The sequence below is a fragment of the Sturnus vulgaris genome, chromosome 3 (genome assembly GCF_052056855.1).
Source record: "Sturnus vulgaris isolate bStuVul1 chromosome 3, bStuVul1.hap1, whole genome shotgun sequence".
Classification (NCBI taxonomy): domain Eukaryota; kingdom Metazoa; phylum Chordata; class Aves; order Passeriformes; family Sturnidae; genus Sturnus; species Sturnus vulgaris.
In genome coordinates this window covers 53,728,251-53,749,223 of record NC_142245.1, presented here as the reverse complement: position 1 = coordinate 53,749,223, position 20,973 = coordinate 53,728,251, and the positions used below count along the sequence as shown (strand labels likewise).

Below are 20,973 nucleotides of genomic sequence, written 5' to 3'. Positions count from 1 at the left end.
TGGCAACGCCCCCTGGATTAGAAGTGGAGTTTGAGGTCATTCCTCCTCCAGCCTGCCATGTATGGATAGGGCCCACGCTCATGACAAATTACTGACTTAGTGAGCACACCCCAAGAGTGGAGTGACATCAGTGCAGAGGGATCTTGCCTCACTGAGGAGGACCAAAGACTTCACTGCTGCCTTTAAGTCTTGGTAGACTTAAGACCTGAAGGACCAAAGTGGAGGGATTGGGAGAAAGGACACTTTAACATTCCCTCTCTAGATGTGGCAATAACAAGAGATAATGAGGTAGTTTCCTTGTAAAGAGGTCACATGATGTCCAGCAAAAGTGCTATAAAAGTGTATGCTCAGAGATGGTTTGGTGGCCCATTCAGATTTTCAAGGCAAAGATTCAGCTGCCAGTGGTGATTACCCTGGGGCTGCCAACCTGAAACAACAGCTGTGTGTGCTGTGCGAGCTGTCTCTGCAACTGTCCGAGACTGATCTCAGTTTATCTGGTCGAAATTCAGAGAGCCTTGACTGAAGTCTATACTTTTAATTAACACCAGACTCACTGAGCTCCTAATTTTATTTTATAGGGTACCTTGGCTTAAATTTTGCAGGTAACAACCAAAACTCTGTCAACAGACCCCAAGTCCTTAGATTATTTTCCCTGCCGACAAAACTCTATTGTTTGCAGACATCCCACTTCCCTCCTGGTATCCTGCATGGCTGACCAGTTGCTAGCTTCTCAGGGACAAGTTAGCTTTCACCTACTGCTGAGATTGTCCAGCACTATGGCCATTACTCTGCCATGGGCTTGATGCTGCAATGGTCTTTCCATGGAGATGGAGATAGTTTTGACAGCTCAAGTGATTGCCATGGTCTAGTGAGATACCTGCCATATTGTAGTCTGCCTGCTTAGTGGTAGCTTAATGGCCACTTTGTGCCTCTGCCTCAGTTCCTTCATTGTGCACCTTGCTGCATTGCTTTTCCCCAGTGCATGGGTGTCACAGCAGGTTAGTCATTCAAAGAGAGAATGGAAGCCAAGGCCACTCAGTGTGGGAGGTTCCTCGTGATGATTTTGCCAAAGTCTGTTTTGCCAAAGAGCATGCTTGGATCCCATAGGACATGAGCTTTACCTAGAATCCTATCTTGGGCTTGGCTGAGATCTGATGTTTTCATTTTCCCTTCCTACTCTCGGAGGATCGCCAGATGTACTCCCATCTTCCTGCCAGCTGCCTGCACAAACAGCCCTCTTGGCAGCAGCAGGCCAGGCAAATGGGTTGAGCAACGTGTGTTTGAGGACACTGTGTCAATTGTCAGCTTGACCATTGTCTAAAAGCATCAAGCCTGGTTAGTGAGGGTGCTGGTCTCAGCTGGCAGTGTCTGAACCGTTATTTGCAGTGAGGTTATGGACCTATACTTAGGGGGATGTGCTCTTGCTAATTTAGCTCCTGGCTGAAGTGAAAAAAAGTAACCCAAAATCATAGCAGCAAAATAAGCTCCTGTGCAGATTGAGCTTGGAAGATAGAGGAGATAACAGGGAGGCTCCCAAGAAAAAATTAGGTTCTTGGTTTTAATAAAGTGAATTACCTATGTGTAAAGTAAGCAAAGTTCATAGGAAATGTTCCTTTTAGTTAAATTTTGTTTGCATTGCAGAGCCTAAGAGACAATAAAACCAGCTTCACTAACACACATGTGTTAGTAAATATGTCAATTTTTATTTATATAATATGTATAAATATGCACACATGGATATATACATATATTTATGTAGATAAATACATATGTATGCACATAAATTTATGCATGTACAAATTTGAACAAACTGAAATTTTATGAAGATTTATTGGTGCTCTTTGCATTGAGATCTGCAATATGGTGTTATCAGGATACCAAAATGAAGAAAAGCTGTGTAAAAACCAAATTTTAATGGGGTATCACACTCCTGTTGGAAAAATCTTGGAAAACAAAAGAAGCATATATACTGAAAAATAAAGCAGGCTTCAAATCTCTTGCTGTTTTAATAATGAAGACAAAAATATTTACAGCATAGAGACATTTGATTAAAAAAATAAATTATATACCTTTGACTTTGGAAGTAGTTCAAGACTTGATCCGTTAATTTTATCAAACTGGTTGTAGGAAAACATATTTCTGCAGTACCGGGAGCTGCCAGAATGACCTAGAATTAAGAGGGCAAAGGTAGAGATGCTTTAAGTGTTTTAATTCATCTATTCAAAAATGATTTGTGTGAACACATTAAGAACACCAGTAAACTAATGGGAATAATTTTCTTCCACTTTTTCCAAATTCAATTGCATATGGTGTGATTGCATTTGATGAGGGCATGGACATCATTTCACAGATGATTGTCTTCTCACATTGATCATATGAAGTCAATTTAAAGTATGACATTGCTTTTACCTCCCTCATGTCAGAAGACTTTTTTGCTTCTAGTCGTAGCTGCAGTAGCTATCAGATTGTGTGTATAATAAATTGTTTTTTGTTTAGAGAGTGATAACTGTAAAATATTGCCTGTTTGGAGAAAAAGTGCTGCGATTGAGATTGATGTCTGGAACTTAATGCATCATAGCTGCAATCAAGCAAAATTTAGGCTTCTTATTTCTCCCATTACAGACAATAATTCACAAAGTTCTGTGGACCTTTTGTGTTTTAGAAGGAGAAAAGGAGCAAAAAGAGAAAAATGAGAAAATTAAAACATTAAAATATTAGAAAATCCACTCTGACTGGCTTCACATTCTCTACATATTACAGTACAGAAGTTTTTATGGTCAATTCATTGTATTAAGTAAGAAAACATCTATAAAGAGAGAACTCATGCAAGATGGTTTGGAGTGGGAAATTTGCATATAGCCCCACTGTTTTGAGTTACCAGCCATGAATTCAAGTTGTTTGTTGATGCACTGCAGCAGTATGCACATTTTTCTGCCCATATTTAGTACAAATTATTCTGTATAATCTTGGAACCTGGCTGCAACTCAGTGATACCTTGCAGACCTGGTCAAAGCGAGGCTTTAGGTAAATTCCCAAACCATGGTAAGTTACAGTGGTGTTGGAATGCTATCTGCTGCAAACCAGTTAAGGAGTAACACAGGCATGGCTTTATTTGCTCTTTGTACTCTTGAAGCAGTTTCACCTGTTTACTGTACTATTTCAGAATCTTTGAATAATTAGCAGTAAAATATTATCCAGTTGCTTTCCAAAAATTTTAGTTTCTGATTAAAATACACATGAGATTCTGACTCTTTTTTTTGCTTTGGAAGGTGCACAGGAATCTCCCTGTCAACCCCCTACCCTCAACTGACCTTACAGTGTCAGTTTAACAAGAAGTAATAAAAAGAAAAGATTTTGTTGTTGATCCATGACATTAATTAATATGGCCAGATGATGCTGATATCTCTGTTACATTTTTGTTTCACCACTGAAGGTGTAGTTTTATGACTAGAAAATGATTACAGAGGTTGTCAAGGCTGCTAACAGTCTTTCAAAAGCAGATGGTGTAAGAGTCATTATCAGAGCACTTCTGCCTGTGTTTCCAAGTCCTGTGTAAAAGGCTATTCCCAGAGCGTTTGAGAGGCAAAGTTCAAATTGAAAAAACTCTTCCAAACAGTGAGACATGCTGTGATTTTCATACTCTCATTTCACTTCTGATGAGCTTGTCTATTCATAGTCCCAACAGCTGGCAAACAAGTGCAGGAGATTAGGAGAGTCATGACCAGGTATTACCAAATAGAATCACAGAATCATTTAGGTTGGAAGTCCAGCTGTTAACCTAGCACTGCCAAGACTAAGCCTTGTCCCCAAGTGCCACATCTGCATGTCTTTTAAATACCTCCAGGGATGGTGACTCAACCACTGCTGATAGGATAAACAGGTTCATGATGCATTTTAATTAAAAATAACTGTGTGCAATTGTAGCCAGCATCACTAAAACCAGTTCAGCCTGTGAAAGTACAGGGGGATCTGCTTTAGGACTGGAAGATATCCATGCCACACCAGGGGGAGGATGCTACAATCCAGAGTACCCCTAGGTCCTTCTGAAGGATGGGAGAATAAGGACTCATGACTTCTTTATTGCTTTGCTTTGCTTTTTTGGCTGGAACATTTTTCAGGTCAACTGTAAAAGTAGTGATTGAAATGCTGGCTCTGCTAAATACAGAGTTTTGCCCTTGAGTAGAGCCGTGCCAAGGTTTCACCAACAGATTAAAACCATATTGGGCCCTGTCTGTTCAAAAGTTCGAAAGTGGTTCCTGGCTTCACACCCAGATCATTTCCTAGAAAGCTATAGATAAAGCACCAGGGGCTGCAGCCATTGCATATGTTGTTTTATAAATGCAGATGCCTGTATAGACTGCTGCTGACATTGTTGGTCAATACCACATTATCATTTGCTATTTGTTTTTGTTGCTGGTAGCAAACATTGCAGAAAAAACAGCATAAGCATATCTACTTTATTGCCAGCCTGTTCCAGGCCTGCTTTCTTTACCTTTCAGCTTTTGGCACCCTGTTTCCACTAGCTCACATCTGTGCTCTGCTAGCAGTGGGAGCACCACATGTTGCCCACCCCACAGAGGACAGGCTTTCCCTGCTGGAAGCAGAGGGAAGTTTGTTTTGGCTTCAGGGTATGATATGGTCAGGCCACAGGCACAAATCTGCAAGTTAGGTGTGCTAAGTTTGAGATTTGCCTGTCCAAGTCCTCTGTCCATGATCCTTCACCATGACTTGTGTAAGCCCTTGAGGAGCACATACCTTCTTCTGCTGTGGTGTCCTGATCACCTGAGACAGTAGCCAGCCAGGGCCCAGTGACACAGCCAGGGCAAAAGAGGAGAAGGGGCAACATGAGCTGCACTTCTTGTTGGAACCCTGTGCACCCCTGGAGTGCTGCTCTGTGCAGGAGCACATCCACCTGGGATGCTCACACTTGTTCCCTACCTGTCACATCACCTGGGATCTCACACGTGGGTATTCAGGGACGCAGGGAAGCCTGAAAGAAAATGCCCTGAGAAAAATGCATGCTGTGGTTGTCTGTGTGCTCAAACCACTCTTTGTAAAATCAGAACAGCCAGGCCCTTTGGAGTACACTGTCACTACAAGATCACTGGAGGTTTGTTGCCTCAATATTAACAAGATGGGCGTTTCAGTCAGCTCTGCTGTGTACAAATTAGAGCTGAGCCTCCAGTTCCTGGTGCCTTGTCTGTATGTCCCAGTTAGGGGTATTCAATAACCCACTCCCTGCACGGTGTGAGCAGGGCAGCCTGTGGCTGTCGAACGTGTCTAACACATTAATGAACATATCTCCTGGTGCTCTGTGCCTCGGATGCACAAACACTCCTGCAGACGTGCCTACAGCAGGCCTTTTGTATGCAGAAAGTGCTTTCTTTGTGGTCCTTCCCAGAGTGCCATCACATGTAAAGAGAAATGTAAGGATTATGACTGTTTTTCAAAGTGTATGCTAATAACTTACTTTCTAAAACGTACTAGCATTGTAAGGAAAAGGGAATTCCTAGATGTGATCTCACTTTTTAAGCACAGTGCTAAATAGGAAAGAAGCAGGATGAAAGACAATCACGTTCCTCTGGTTCAGTAACAGGAAAGTATTTGCATTTAAGTAAAAATTATGTGCTCTTAAGTTAGTATTTGGGCATGATGTTTTCAAAATTAGACAGAAATTAGGCAGAACACTTGGAATGACAAGGCCTAAATGTAAAGATACTACAAAGACACTTCATACTTTGTGTTTGCCCTGCTTTTTGTATATATCATGTCTGAAAATAGATATTTGTATGCACCTACTGACCTTGTATGTCTATTGTTTTCACTTTGTTGTGCATTAGTTGATGTATATTCTATCCCACAGCAAGTTGGAAACCACAGGAGAGCTACTGATTGCTGGTGCCACATTGCTCTGAAGGTAGCAAAAAGGACTGTGACAATCTCTGAAGTTCTTACATGTATTGATGTAGCCAACACCATAAAGTCAGTTAGGCTATAAAATCAAACAGCAGGCTGAATTGATCACAGTCATTAAAATCTTTAATATTTGTTTTCCAAATAGGTGGAAGAGAGAGTCAACAGCCATATTTGCTGGAGTAGTGAACCAAATTGCTTTGACTGGAACCATCAGTCACTTGCACCTTTGATGGCAGCAGCCAGGTAGGAGAGCAAAGGAAGGGTGGTTTTGAGTGAGCTGAGGGAGCGAGTGTGAGAGCACAGTTCTTCTTTCTAAAAAGGCTTCATGTGAAAGTCACCCACATTTAAATCTTGTGTCCTTTTGTTATAACTGAAACCAACTTTTGCCAAAATTAGAGACATTTCTCTTCTGGGGCAGGTTTTTGTTAATTTCTAAGTGATGTCTTTGCTTTACCCATGTACTTGGTTTTCCTCTTTCCTTTCTCTTATGCAATTCTTGTATCAGGTATCCAGGGACTCCACTTCTTGGACTAAACAAGCAGAAAAGTGTGCTTGTAAAAATACAAGAAGATATGGTGGGTGAGGTTTTAATATCTGAAATGTCTGGGGATTTTTATTTACTTTGTCCTAAAATACAAGTTGGTGACTTCTCCTTGACAGTCTTGCCATTTCAAGTGCACCATGGACAGTACTGTTCAAGGTTTGATTTTTCCTCTGGGTCTTGAACACTTGGGCATGTAGAAATTGTAGTTATGAAAGTGCTGATGTTGTTGTATGCAATAACACCCAAAATAGCTTAAAGTTAGTGGATCCCCAACAGAGGTCTTGCTGTGACATCAGATAGTTCAGAAGACAATTTATCTTGTCAAGAAAAGGTCCATTTTCAGCTACCGATTGCAGCACTATGTTTATTTGGGTTGGTAGTCCCAAGTTGGTCAGTTTTCACATTCACAGTCTCAAAAACTGTGCACATGGTTACTTTTGTTGCTGTAGGAGACTGAAGGACTGAGAAGCTCCTCTTCTCTCATCTTCTCTGTACTGGCACATCCTTGATGGTCAGAGAATTGTTATCCCTTAGAATTTAATAAGACAAGCTTGGAAGAATGAAAGGTTAAGGAAAGGTTGATCTCTCTCATTGGCATTCATTTTTTTTTTTAATTATCCAATATTTATCTTCAGCCATAGAAGCTAGGTGTATAAGTAGGACCCTGGAGATTCTCATATCATGAGCACAGGAGAAGGTGTTCAAAGAAAACACATAACATATTTTGAGATAACCCTGCCAGATTTTTCAGAATTATGTAAATAGTGTTTGACCTATGTTTCATTCTATATATTAATTCAGTGAAAGAAGGAGTTAAATTGAGAAGGGCAATCCCTTGAACCTTGGGTCAACCCTGTAACTGATCCCAAATATTCTACAGTCCAGGATGGTGCTATATGGGATATCTCTTCTTATGGATCCCTCTCGAAGTCCCTACAAATGGGAATCGTGGGTATCTGTGTTGTTCTCTTTCCCCTCTGCAGTCACTGAGAGTGCCCGAGATGTTTCTTTGCAGACTGGGATCAAAGTTGGGCGGGCGAGAGGGTGTGAACTGATGGCTGTCAGCAGGGTTGTTACCCCCGCCACAGGTCCTGTGGGATTTCTGTTTAAAGTTCAGCAGGAAAATAAACTGTCCTCATGCACCCCTGAGCTCTGTTGCCAGTTTGGAAAGCATTAACAGCGTGTGAAATTTATAAGGAGGAGTAATGGAAAACTGCTGGAGTATGGAAACCTGGCTATGTCCTGACTCACCAGGCAGGATTTAAGTGGAAAACTGAGAACTTTGGTACGCAAGAGTATGGCTGCCATCCTCTGAAATAGGGTTTTAGGATACATTTTTCAGGTTTTGTTAGCATGTTAGCAAACTTAATGGCACTTGTGTGCATTGGGTCCTTGTTGTTGTGGCTCTTGTACACTGAGAACTCTCCCTGATAATGTGTCAGCCAAGTAATAGCACACTTCACTTTTTGTTTGGAACAATTGAATTTTAGAATAGATGCTCTCAATTAACATAATTCAAACTAGTGTTATTGTAGCTATGATGATATGTACCACTACCTCGTGTGGTAAGGATATTAAGGCAAGCACTTAATACTGGTAGGGTAGTGAATACTCTGCGTGAGCTAATAAAAGGCTCCCATTAAGAAATGGAACCCTGTTACTGCCTACTTTACAGGTGAAAGCTTGTAGTCTGATTCCACCACTAGGCATGGGGTGGTAGGAAGGCACATTTTCTCCAAGAACCAGAGCATGCAATCCTGTCAAACCAGCAGTCCCAGGCGTCCTTCGGGGAATGTTTCCTGCAGCTGAGCAAGATTGCAAGCTGTGATGTGGAGGACTAGCTGCTTTATTTTGGCTGAGAATCCTTTGAAGATACTGGTCCCGATTCTCTACTGCCTGAAACCTTTTGCTATTTATACGTGGCTAAAGTGAATGCCGAGCGAGCATAAAATACCACTACGCTAGTGCTAAAGGAGCTGTTATCCACTTTGCCCAAATATAAATGACTATGCAAAGGGTGAAGCAAGTTCAAGGTCCCTCTTTTTGTTGTGACATTGCCCCTACACCCTGCTGCTCGTTGCTGAGAGTGTGAATGGAATGAGATTGAATTTTCCTGTAGGTTTGAGCTGAAGATGTGCAAACTCGGGGAAGTGAAAGCACTGGCTTCTGTTGCCTCTAGTAGCCAGCGAGAGGCAAAACACGTTTCTTCTTTCACGTCCCGGAGGCGGCCGAGCAGGGTGGCTGGACAGCAAATCCATTCGTCCGTTCCCGGACGGCTGTGCCGGGATGGGGGCGGGGGCTGAGACACGAGAAGGTCCAGGGGAGGCAGGAATGGGAGCTGCTCTCTCCAGCCTCGCAGCTGCCGGGCGCGAAAGGCGAGGCGGCGGCCGCGGGGCTGCGGCGGGGGCGGGCGGCGTGTGGAAGGAAAAGCCTCGTCCCCTCGGGCAGCTGCGGCACCCTCCCGCTTTGCCTTCTGCTTATTTCAGAGCGTCCCCACCCCCAAAAGAACCGAAACCAACCCCCAAAGCCGTAAAAATCAGCGCGTGTTTAATGAAACCTAACAACTTCATTTCCGCCCCGCGCACAATGTGCGGCTGACATCCCACCCATTGCAAGGACACGGTCCTTGAAATCCTCTGGCACCGCGAGCTGCTGCTTTCAGACTGGAGCAGAGACACGTAAGGATATCGTGAAGGAGAAATTTGGCGTTGTGTATTATAAAACAGCATCCTTAAAAAACCTGCGTACGCTTTTGGCAGTATTTCATATCTTGTAAATAGAACCCCATATATATTCATGCGTATTTCAGGCAGAATACAGTGTACTGCAATTTCTGCCATCTAAGCAGATATCTTGGTAGAGTAATTTAAAAACAGAGCTGCTGGTTTGGGGGTTTTTTGTTTGTTTTTTTTGTTTGTTTGTTTTTTGTTTTGGTTTGGTTTTTTTGTTTGTTTTTTTTTTGTTTTTTTTTTTTTTTTTCGTAGCAGGCACTGCACCAATTAAATAAGAAGGCCAGCATTCTGTGTGTGGGGCATCCTGGCCCAGGGGCTCCCAGGCTGAAGGCAATGCAGGAGTTCAGGAGCTGACCCAGCACAGGGTGAGGGCATCAGTGGCTGGCTCTCCCTGAGCAGAGCTGTGTGGGGATGGTGTGCTGCAGTGCACACTGCTGTGCGAGAGGTACTTCTAAAAAGCAAGGCATCCAAATGGTCTTGAAATACAGGCAGCTGGAAGGATTCTTTACAAAACCTAGATAAACGTTTATATTTTTCATTTTTTGTAATTCTGCAAGTACCCTATTTTTTTCCTAGGGATAGGGGGTCATACAGCATGAAGACTTGAACTGCTGAACCCCCCACTTGATGACATTATTTTATTTCACCTCCAAGACATGTATTATACCAATTTGCATCTACAGTTTCCTCTGTCTAAAAATATCTTAAGGTTATAGATTCAAGGCTTACAGCTTCAGTTAAGGCATGGAGCGAACAATTGCAATTTTAAATTGCCACTGATATATATGCAGAATTATTGTTACATGCCATGCTATCATAACCCTACATAATTTTAAAATATAAGCAGGACACTATACTACAATGTCAGTCTTTAAAAATAATCCTAAGAACCTTGATGTGTTCTAAACGAAATTCGAAGAATTTACATTTTTGAAAAATTACTGTCCAGTGCCCAGTGCAAATCCGTGTGAGTGGAGTCTCTTACTCACTGACACTTTGCTGAAAAGTTCTGAGGCTGCAAAGTTTCAGCCAGTTAGGAATCTCAGATCCACACTAGCAGTTACCTCCAGATGGCTGCACTTACATTTGGTACTAAGCCTTCTAGCATCTCAGCGTTTGCATGCTTGGGATGGTGATGTGTACTATTCCACTTGTTTTTGCCAGAAAATGTACAGGGCATTGTATGATAAGTTTTGACACACGGTATAGCTCAAAGAAGAGGTGAGAAAGAGAGTGGGGAGAGAGAAGGGACAAGAAAAAGAGGAGGACAGGAAAAGAAAGGAATAAGAAAATGCAGCAAGATAAGATTATGTCAGTGTAATGAATTCAGCCTGACTGGCAAATACAATCTGACTGCAAGTTGTGAATTTCATTGAATTTGATCCAAGAAAGACACAGCTGAGCAATCTGAAGGAAGCAATCTTTTCCTAGAAATATGCAGCTCCAAACTGTACAAATTCTTCCACTGGTCATAAAATGTCTGTCTGCCACTGAACCTGTGCAATCAGATACTTTTGAAGAGAAAGTATTGTACTGAAACAGTCAACTGAAGAATAACTAAAAAATACCACTAAATGTAGAGTTTTGAAAGAAGAAAACCTATATAATTTGAAGTTGGCCAGTGAAGCCTTAGTGATAAGGACAGTTAATCATTCTGGTGCAGCTGTTTCCTGACATTTCTGCAAAATGTTGTGGAAAAATTAATGAAGGTTTGTTCAGTAATGGTTTCAAGCTTGGCTAGTGGAAAATATGACAGTATTTCCATCGTCAATTAAGAACAAGCAAGGCCCTTTTTTTTCCGTAGGGGAAGTGGTATGCAGTTTGTACTGCACAGGAAACTGTAGACTTGAGAGCAGCTGTGTGATAGTAACAGGTATGCAGAGAATATGGAGAAGGGCCTGGGCCCTCTTCTCTTATCACATGTGCTTCAGTGTAGTAGAAGTAGCTCTGTTACATACTGGAAATATGGGCTACTTATGCTATCTACCATGTGGGGTATTCCTTTGAGTGTCTGGCTCTGAAAATAAATGCCCTTCTTGTCACTGCAGTAACAAAGCTTCCATTAATAAGGCTTTCATTGCAATTCTATTACTGTGACATCAGAAAATACCAGTTCCTTCAGGTGGAGAGATACAGGATGTTTTTGCCCATCTCTGAAATTCAAGTTACTTGCAATTCGACCTTGGGGTGTCTGGTTGTCGCAGCCATGCAGCATGCCTTGGTGAGCACACCTGGTTGCTGTGCTGCCTGGGTGTGGAGAAGCAGTAGGGCTGGAGGGGAACTCGCTGGCCTCATGTGCAGTACAGACATGGGCTGTGTGTGCCATCTCGGTGTCATGTGTGTGTATGTGGTGCTGCAGATAGCCAAGGAAGCATGTGGAAACAGGAGCATGGCCAGAGGGTGCATTCCTGTTGCAGATCAGCATAGCTGAAGGTCACTGTAGCAGCTGAACAGTGGCCTTTGTCCACTCCTTCACCTTGTAGCCCACAGCCCCTGGCACACAGCCAGCTGCCAAAAGCCTCCTCCAATGGCACCTTGGGGCTCCTGCTCCTGCCAAAGATCCACTGTGCTTGAGCTCCTCCAGCCCACCTCAGTTTGGGGTATGTGGATCCTCTCTGCCCTTGAAAAGGCTGTATGGGGCAGAAGGCCATTGGGAAAGAGACAGTTTCACTCTACAGAATAAATTGTGAAGACCAGTCCCGTACAGCTGGTAGAATCAACTTTTTTACTCAGAGGGTTCTAAATTTAATTTTATGTTAAAAATACATTAGTGTGAAATGTCCAGGTCTAGTACAGAAACACTGTAAATCACTGCAAATGTTTAGGTGAATGATTTAGGTGCTCAGTGCCTTTCTAGTACCTTTCTGAACTACGAGGTTTTGTACAAGCCTGCCTCCTGTAGTATCTATTTTCTTTCTGAGATACTTTGAGCCCTACCCTAAATATGATTTCTATCCTGTTTACACAGTATGGTGATTCATGCTAAAGTGGTGGATAGAAGATGCATTATAATGAGTGGTTTATGTTTTCCTAATATCACTCTGTAAAAGGCGACACTTACTCAATGCTCCTCCTGGAAATTTAGAAGGCCCTTAGCAAGCTGGCTAAAAATGTTTGTCTTGCTCTCTGTAATGTAGCTGTAGAGTGTATAGTTCTTATTGACAGGTTTAAGCCAGTGTAAAACAATTAATAATGACAGGCTTGTATGCATGATTTGTGACTGTTCACATAAACACATAAAAATCAGCACTAAGTTCTCTCTCCCTGATGGAATCCACTGTGAGCAGCTTCATTTAAGATTCTCCCAAGCCTGCAATCCCTAGTGCAGGTAAACCTGTTGCTGGAGTCAGTGACAGCTTTACCAGTATCAGAGTTATCAGAGCATTAGAGAAAGCTCATGTAAGAGCCTCTAGTTAGTCTTGATTTGGGACATTAAAAGATTAATTCTGCAAGATTAATTACCCTGTCTGTAACCACGTGCAGGCTGCTATTGCAGTCTATATACTCTCATGCCCTCAGTGAGGCTGTTTGTTTGCTGCAGGGTGTGCTCAGGAGTAAGGGAAAGACGAGGGCTTTGCTCTTGCAGTTTATCTGATGTGGGAAATCTGAGGGTGCTGGGTCAAATATGAGCTGCTTTTAAACTTCTCAGCATGAGGGCTGTGCCTACAGCTGCTTAGGAATTTCCCATAAAAACAATTTGTCAATTGAAAGCGGAATTTCCACAAGAACAAGTTTTCCACTGGAAAATTTCCATATTGCTATTTTTATTTTTTTTGTTTTCCCATGGAAATCTCCGAATTAAATACTTCCCTTTAAGTCACTACTCCATGAAGAAGACCTTTGTTTAGCTGTTCTGAGCTAAAATGGTTTCAGTTCCATTAAGTTGCATCTGCCTGTTATGTCTCTCATCTCATTATGAATGGCAGTACAAAAATTTTATGCTTAAGAAGTTTCTGTGGGCAGATCACCTTGACAGTCTTCATGTCCCACACTGGGTTGCAGTCACTTGTGTGAAAAAGTCTACTCACTACTGAAAAAGCAATGTCAAAGCGAAACAAATTCTAAAATAGAGGCCCCAAACCCTGGGAAACCAGGGGAGCCTTGTTCATTTGTGAGCTTATATCTTTTCTTTGTTTAAACTCAATTTCCCCAAATTTTGAGTATATTATACTGGTTATTTAAAATGTCTGTGGGGATTGTGAAACTCTTGGACTCCATTTGAGATTAATGGGGGATAAAAAGTATGTTTAAGTGATTGTGAAATTGACTAAGATCACACAATGAAGATGAAGACTTCCACTTGTCGTGCTTTAATTCCTTCCCTGACAGCCCCTGCCGAGGGCAGCTGGGTGGTGGCTGGGACATTGCTGGAGGTGACTGGACACCTGGTGCTGAGCATATGGGAAGGGAGAAGAATGCTGCTGACACTAAGGTGTTCATCGTATGACACAGTGACCTCTTATGGATTAACATTTAAAAATAATGAATACCACTTTTACTTTTTAAACTAATGATTTGAAATAGTACCAATATTTGTAGTAGGTGCTGGGTTGTCCTTATGGTACTGTGTCTCCAGATTTCTGTGAATTTTTTCTTTGTCTTGCTGTCTCTCATCAGTTCTTCGTTCTGTTCTCAGTGATGCATGAAGCAAGTTCTAGTCACAGTCCTAAAACTTTGGTTATATTGCGTGGTGAGCAGCTGGCAGTTTTGGTGATCGTGACTGGTGGCACGCACAGAGCGCCAGCCCCTGCTGTCCCCGAGGGAAATGTCCCCCAGGAGGAAATGGGCTGTACCAGAAAGTGTGACAGCCACTGCACCAGAGGAAGCTCGCTATCTACAGGAGTCTGAAGGCAGGTGCAGATTTTTTCACCTGGTGCACACAGGAAGCAGCATGGCCAATGTCTGACTTTCCTTCAGGCAGCCTCTTCAGTGCTTCTCAGAAAGTCATGGGAGTTGTGGTTAAATATTACAGCCTAACCTTTTGTTTGCTCACAGACTGAACAGGAGCTAAGTAACTTTAAGCCATTAGCTCCGTTCTTCCACTAGACGAAGGGCAATTGACTCTCAATCATATCTTCCTAATGAATGACTTGGAGTGAAAGTCCTGGGCTAACTTTACCTACAGAAAAGCATGGTGCCAGGACACATCTAAAGCATTCTCCTCTGCCCCTCTCATAAGATTCTCTCGAGTTCCCATTCCCCCTTACTCTGTCACTGGTTTGTTTCGACTCCCATAATTTTCACTGAGTGGCCTGAATAAGACTTCTGAATGCTGACTGTTGGATCTGAACCTTCTTCCTTCTGGGAGGGATAGGGCTGACAGCTTATGGAGAACTTGTTTGACTGTGAAATCAGGAAGGGTTTTTGAGAGCTGCCTTAGTCATTTATCCTGCCAGCATCCCCATTCTTACCAGATGGTGCTGGGAACCCTCCCAGCCCCAAACCCTTCTGCTTTCCCACTGCTTAGCTGCCCCAGTGGTGATGAAGACAAAGGTGACAGATCTGAATAGAAAGAGGAAGGGACATATAATTATTTATATAAACATGTCAGCAGTTACCTTTAGGCGATACCAATATAAGTTGCTGGCATTCAAGGAAACACCAAATAGGCCTTCTGTGCTAACAGCAAAGACTTAATTTTACCAGAAAGCTGAACACAGTTTCAAAGATAACACAATGTATCTTCACCATTTCCACCTCTGTGTTGTCCTTTGGGAAAGCAATAAAGCTCGCCTCACTTGTAGTCCCCTATACTAAAATGGAAGGTTTTCTTCAGGTATAATTGAAACTGGAGTTTTCATTCACCTGTTAGAATTTGAAGACTAACTGAAGGAATGATCACAGCAATTACTCACACTGTTTGGCAAGAAAAAAAACAATTGGCAAAACCTGCATTTGTGACAATCAGTTGTATTTCACGGTTGCATTGCAAAAGCCTTGGTTCTAAATATAAGATAGGCAGAAATTGTTCTGTTTAGTGCGTCCTAAAATTATCCAGCACAGAAATATTTTAAGGAAGTGTAAAAATGAATTCTCAATTTTTCAAAAGGCAGCTTAAAGAGGAAGGCATGCTGATGTGGAAGTATTGAATAAATGCCTTCTCGGTAACAATTTTACCAAATGTAGGGAAGAGTCATACACGTCATGTCCTTGTTATAAGATTCATGGAGAAAATACTCCTACTCAGATCGAAATTCACTGTAAACATCTCTTTTGCTGTTAGAGTTGATGTACTTTTGAAGTTTCAGTGGCTCTTAGAAGGAAAAGAGCACGTTGTGCAATAATGTGACCTTACGTTGCATAGACACTTCCAGTTTTGGAATGTGAAATGTCTGAAACTGGGAGTGGGTGGACAAGAGGTGGAGCCAGTCAGGAGCCTGGGTGGCTGCGTTTCTGAGAAACTCTCTTCTGCTGGTGAGTGCTGCTAATTCGCCAAGCGCACGGCTAAAGCCCTGAATAGTGCTGAGTTGAACCACTAAACAATATCAAGTTTCAAACGGACATGAAGCTATAGGGTGATATTTTGGAAGTTAATTGTATAAAACCTCATTGAAAACAAGGCTGAATTCTTTCAGACCTGAAACCACAGCCTCCCAAAATGCGTCACAGACTCTTGATGCTGCAGCGAGGTCAGCTTCCCTCCCCCCCTACCTGTGAGTCAGGACAATTCTATTATAGGAAGCTTTTATTGAAGGCTCTCGATAGAGAGGTTGACAACATGCAGATGGTGAGGACACAGTGGGACAGAGTTTGGATCCTGTGCCTGCATAAGTGGTCACCAACAGGCGACCAACAAGTCAGAAGAGCATTTTTCTGGAGAGCAGTGGGATACTAAAGAAAGAATAGTATTTGACCAAGAGGTAGGTTTGACTGATTTCACCTTCTGTCTAATTAAAACTTGGATTCAGAGTTCACTCAAGCTGGTACTGTATTGATTTCTCAAGGGGGACAAAGGCTAAGTCTCTTGTGGGCTTAATGCCCTCAGTGCTTGTCCACAGTTCCTTCTGTATCTACTTTAGCAGAAAATCACAGAAAAATAATTTTAGAGCAGCTCAGTTCACTGTGGAAAGAAAAAGAAAACCAAGGAGGAAACAGAATGTATTTGACAGGTGGGAATTTCAGAGGTGTTATCTTGATTTTCAGTCAAGGCAGACACTTTTTAAAATAGAAACTTCCTGTGGGGTAGTCATCCACTTACTCTTTCCTTTTCTATAAATCCAGATCTGCTTATGGGTGGATAAACACTACTGGGACTTAAATACATCTGAGAACAATGCAGCCCCATTTATATTAGCGTGCCTATACCTTTTTCCTTGATTTTTGTTTTGTTGCTGTTATTACCTGGACTGCTCTAGCAGAGTGTTAGCATAGATGAAATTCCTGCAACAAGCAGTATTTTAACAACTTGGAGCTGTGGTTTTAGATGTACTCTTCTTTTAATGCTGGCAGATGCTCTGTGCTTCCTGGACTCAGTGCTGCTGGAGGAGAAGTATCTTACAGCAGTCTGTGATTAAAATGATACCTCTAGAAATAATTTACTCTATGAGGACTTTTATTATTTCTATGTGAGATTGCTAGCAGCAGGTAAGACATCCTGGAAACCAGCTGTAGTTATTTAATTCATAACCTGTCAGAAAAGAAGGTTTTGGTTTCCACTCCTGATGAGCACCTTGAGGGAAAAGCAGAGAATGCAAAGGGCTGACCTACCTGAGCCCTCAGCACAATGGGTAGTTCTGCATTTGAGTGATTTTCCTGACAGCACCTCATGTGGAGTCTTCTGCTTTGTTGAAGGCTTGTGTTGTACTGGTTTGATCCACTTTTCATTTCACTGGTGGAATATTTCTATTAGCTTTCCCACAAGCTGATTCAGACTGCATAAAAAGCGGAAAAAAGAAAAGATTCAAATTTGAATTCATGGGTGGTGTATTTTATGAGCAGCTTCATCAATGCTTTGTTCCTAAAGGTGTAAACCACCTTTTCTTTAAAAAATGAAAAACAACTGGATGCACTTCTGATGTCCTTCTGTGTGCCAAGTATTCATCAGTAAACACTCAGGCAAATAGACCTCTTTATGCAGATGTGTCTGAGCCTGTATTCACATAACCTATTCACATGTGGAGTTTGAGTTGGAGAAAATAAGGTGCTCTTGATAGTCTTGCTGAGACAGTTATCTGCCTGAGATTGCGTTTGTGTTTTTCACTCAGAAAGTTTTAAGTCTAAAGATGGTTGTGATGGAAAAAGAACGGCCTAAAGCATAAAGCAAGGCTGTGGTTTATCTGAGATTTGTGATGAGGAGGGAGTGGATAGGCAAGCCTAAACAGAGCACTATGGTCTCCCAAAAGGGGTGTAGAACTGCCCCAGGCAGAGGATGCTCCTGGACATTTTGATGGCACTAGCTGCCACATTCCCCTTTAGTGTGATTCAGCAAATTATTTCCCTGTTGGAAAAGATGGAAGTAAGCTTCCTTTGCTGTCTGCCTGGCTACCTGCTGTCCAAACCAGCTCTGACCAGTCAGCAGGAAATGTGAATGCCTTTGACCTCCACTGGCCGTTTTCTGACCCTCCTCTGCCCTTTGCTTTTTCTGGCAAGGTCCTGTTGCAGCTAGGCTTCAGGATAGCTGTCATGTGAAACTGCAATTTGGTTCACATCAGTTCTGGTCTTTCTCTAAGCAGTTTATACAGAATATGAAAGTTCATATCCTATCTTATGATTAGATTTGACATCCTTGAACAGATCAGGGAGAAAAATGAATTGTTACCCTGAAGAAAGTTGTGAAGAAAAATATCAGAGTGATGGCGCTTTTGCCTTTAAGTTTTGCTGAACAGAAATCAGAGGCTGAATTTTGGATCAAACATCCGTAGCGATTTTGCAATCAAATACTCCCAGCTTCTGAAGATGCAAACAGCAGCTCCTCCAGCTTGCTCTAATGAACTAGCAGCTCTTTGTTGATGCTAGCAAAGCAATTAGGCTCCCTGTTACGCAGTTGCATCTGAGCAATTTGGTTTGTTTTACACAAGCAGACCTCACCAATCCACAGTTAAAGTGGCATTTTCATCTCACGCTTAGGGGCTGAGAAAATGCTTTTGAAGATCTTTGTTCCTCTGATGAGCTTGGGAGAGGAACAAAATCAAACAAGGTATTTTTTGTGGCAGGAGTTGGGTCTTGACTGAGACAGTTGGCTACTTCATTATAGCAAACACGTAGGTGGCCTTTCTCATGTTTTGAGACCCAAGAGAGGAGCTCTGACTTGACTGACACCTTTTTGGGGAGTGGAGTCAATCCTTTGCAGAAGGAGGGTCAGGTCAGCTGTGCCATGTGCAGCACACACTGACAGTGAGCCCTTTCCTCTCAGCTGCTTTGAAGTTACAGTCTCTCTTTTCGGCAGGATCACATCCAAGTGGTGAGATGGCCCTGAGTTCGGGAAACTTAAAATATCTGTAATTTTTTGCACCTGTTTGATTGTGGTATTTATAGCTCATTTTTACCCGTGCTTTCTTTCCAGTGTAAGTTATCAGCAGACTTCCTTGCTGGTACTGGTTCCACTCTGAAGGAGAGGCTGGATGTAATTTGGAGGATCATTAGGGTGAGATCAGCTCTTGAAACCCGAGTCAAGTTAATGATGAAACCTGAGTTTTGTTAATAATACATTGTAATTATTACTCCCAGCAGGGCAGATACCTCATATTTCTCCTCTTTTTAGCTTGAGGATCCTAGTTTCTGTGATCATGTTCAACTTGTTGGCTGTTCTACCCCTTGCTTGGGTCTCCAAGAGGAAGATACTTGGTCTCCACCACCAGATTTCCACTTGAGCTTTCCCAGGTAGAGCAGTGTCTCTGCAGATGTCGGTGTGTTACACAAGCTGGGGTGCAGAGGGGCCAAGAGGAGGATACATGATCAACAGATGAAACAGCAGAACGTTAATAATAAAAGACACCTAATTGGATGTGCCCTTTTGCCCAGCAACAAGGATATATGTCAGTGCACAGAAGGCACCAGGCCCGTGGCAACCTGCTCCCACCTCCTACAGGTCTTCCCGAGGACAGAATTGCATTATGAGCTGAGCCACTTGCCTGCTGCAATTGCCAATAAAGCATTAATCCTAACCCTTTGTAGACTGTATCCATGCTTGCACCTCCATTGCCAATAAAGCATTAATCCTAACTCTGTGCAGACTGCACCTCTGAGATGTGGGGCCAGATTGCAGAGGTGACATAAATCATGGTGTGCCTTACATGTTGGTGAGTGGGAGGGGAGTGCACACTGGGGAAAGTGACACCATGCAGGGGCGGGAGGGAGAAGGCTGTGGCAGGAAAAGCAACCTGCAGCAGGATGTAGGAAGATGTGAGATAGTGCAGACTCTCTTTACTTAATGCCATATTTCCTTACTGCCTCCCCTAGCTCCTGTTGCAGCCTCCCCTGCTGTCCTGTGCTGGTGCCCACTGCCTCCATTTGCCCATGATGGAGTGGAGTGCTTTTACCAACTGTAGGCTTTCATTTTGTGGGAAATGCCATTGTGGAACTGCTGTCCCATCTGAGGTGCAGGACACCACTATATCCAGTCTCCCACCCCACCTGTGCCATCTGTTTGTGAAGGTGTGATTTAGGGACTTTAGGACAAGATGGAATGGCCTTAAGTTGCACCAGGGGAGGTTTAGTTTGGGTACGAGGAAAACTTTCTTCCTAGCACTGGAACAGGGTGCTCAGGGAATGGTGGAATCTTGTAGATGTGGCACTTTGGGACATGGTTTAGCAGTGTTAAGTTTATGGTTGGGCTCAATGGTATTACAGGTCTTTTCCAATATAAATGATTCCATGATTCTACATTTGGGACAAGAAGGTTCCAACACCCATAGTTTAAACACTGGCCAAAGGAGAAAGCCTATACCAGGAACTTACAAAAAACCCCAAAACTTTCTTCCCTGATTTAGGGATTTCAGTCTATTCTACAGAATTTTGGAGAAAACAATGTAATAATAAACATTATGTTTTCTTAAGTGTACAGTGAAGATGATTTTTCATTTTTCTAATACACTTTACTATGGTTTTCTTAGCTTAATCTTCTCCTTTGTATGTTTCTTTAAATAGGTGCAATCTTAAAATTATAGGTAATATATTACTGTTGCTTAGACAGAATTTCTGTTCCAAATCTGAATGGGGAGATAGTCTGAGTCTGTGCTTTTAACTTTATGACTTAAGATCCCTAAAGTGGTTGAGGGTATGTGGTCCTGTCTCCTATTAACTTTATTGAAATGTACTGCCAGAATATGGTCTTCAGTATTTAAGCTTACTAATGATTATTTTTGCATCCATACTTCCTCTAATAGAATAACACTTAATCTTCATTTCAGATGAAAATTAAATTGTCTGAAGAATAGTATCATCAACTGATTTGTCTTACATTGTCATGTTTATCTATTCTAGTAAAAAAAATCAGTGATTATTAAATTTACTGCTAAGGCAAAGAATGAAAAGACAAAACTATGATGCTGCACAAAGAAGGCTCTTGCATCAATGGGAATTAATCACAGCATATCAAGAAAAGAACATGGTCTCAATTTCCCACTGGAGTTAATGTTAAAAATTTAATTTGATTAACTTCAATTACTTTTTGTTAAATGTTAAAATCAGAGGAAAATTCTAATTTCAGAATAATAATTTGGATTTAGTCTTGCATGTGAAGTTGGCAATATGTTACAGTGGGCTTTTCTTCCCTGTAGTAAATGAGAGAAAAGGTCTGGTAAAAACCTGTGTGTTTTTGTTTAGCCCAGCAGAAGTGATGGG

At 42.1% G+C, this 20,973-nt stretch overlaps 1 protein-coding gene across 3 annotated transcripts in view; it reads left to right on the top strand.

The window, feature by feature from the left end:
• HIVEP2 (HIVEP zinc finger 2) overlaps positions 1–20,973 on the top strand; it is a 136,431-nt gene that overhangs the window by 78,028 nt on the left and 37,430 nt on the right. For all 3 annotated transcript variants that reach the window (XM_088161660.1, XM_088161661.1, XM_088161662.1), the window contains one exon: positions 6,062–6,159. The gene's annotated coding sequence lies outside the window, so the exon portion shown is untranslated. The remainder of the gene's footprint in view (positions 1–6,061; positions 6,160–20,973) is intronic.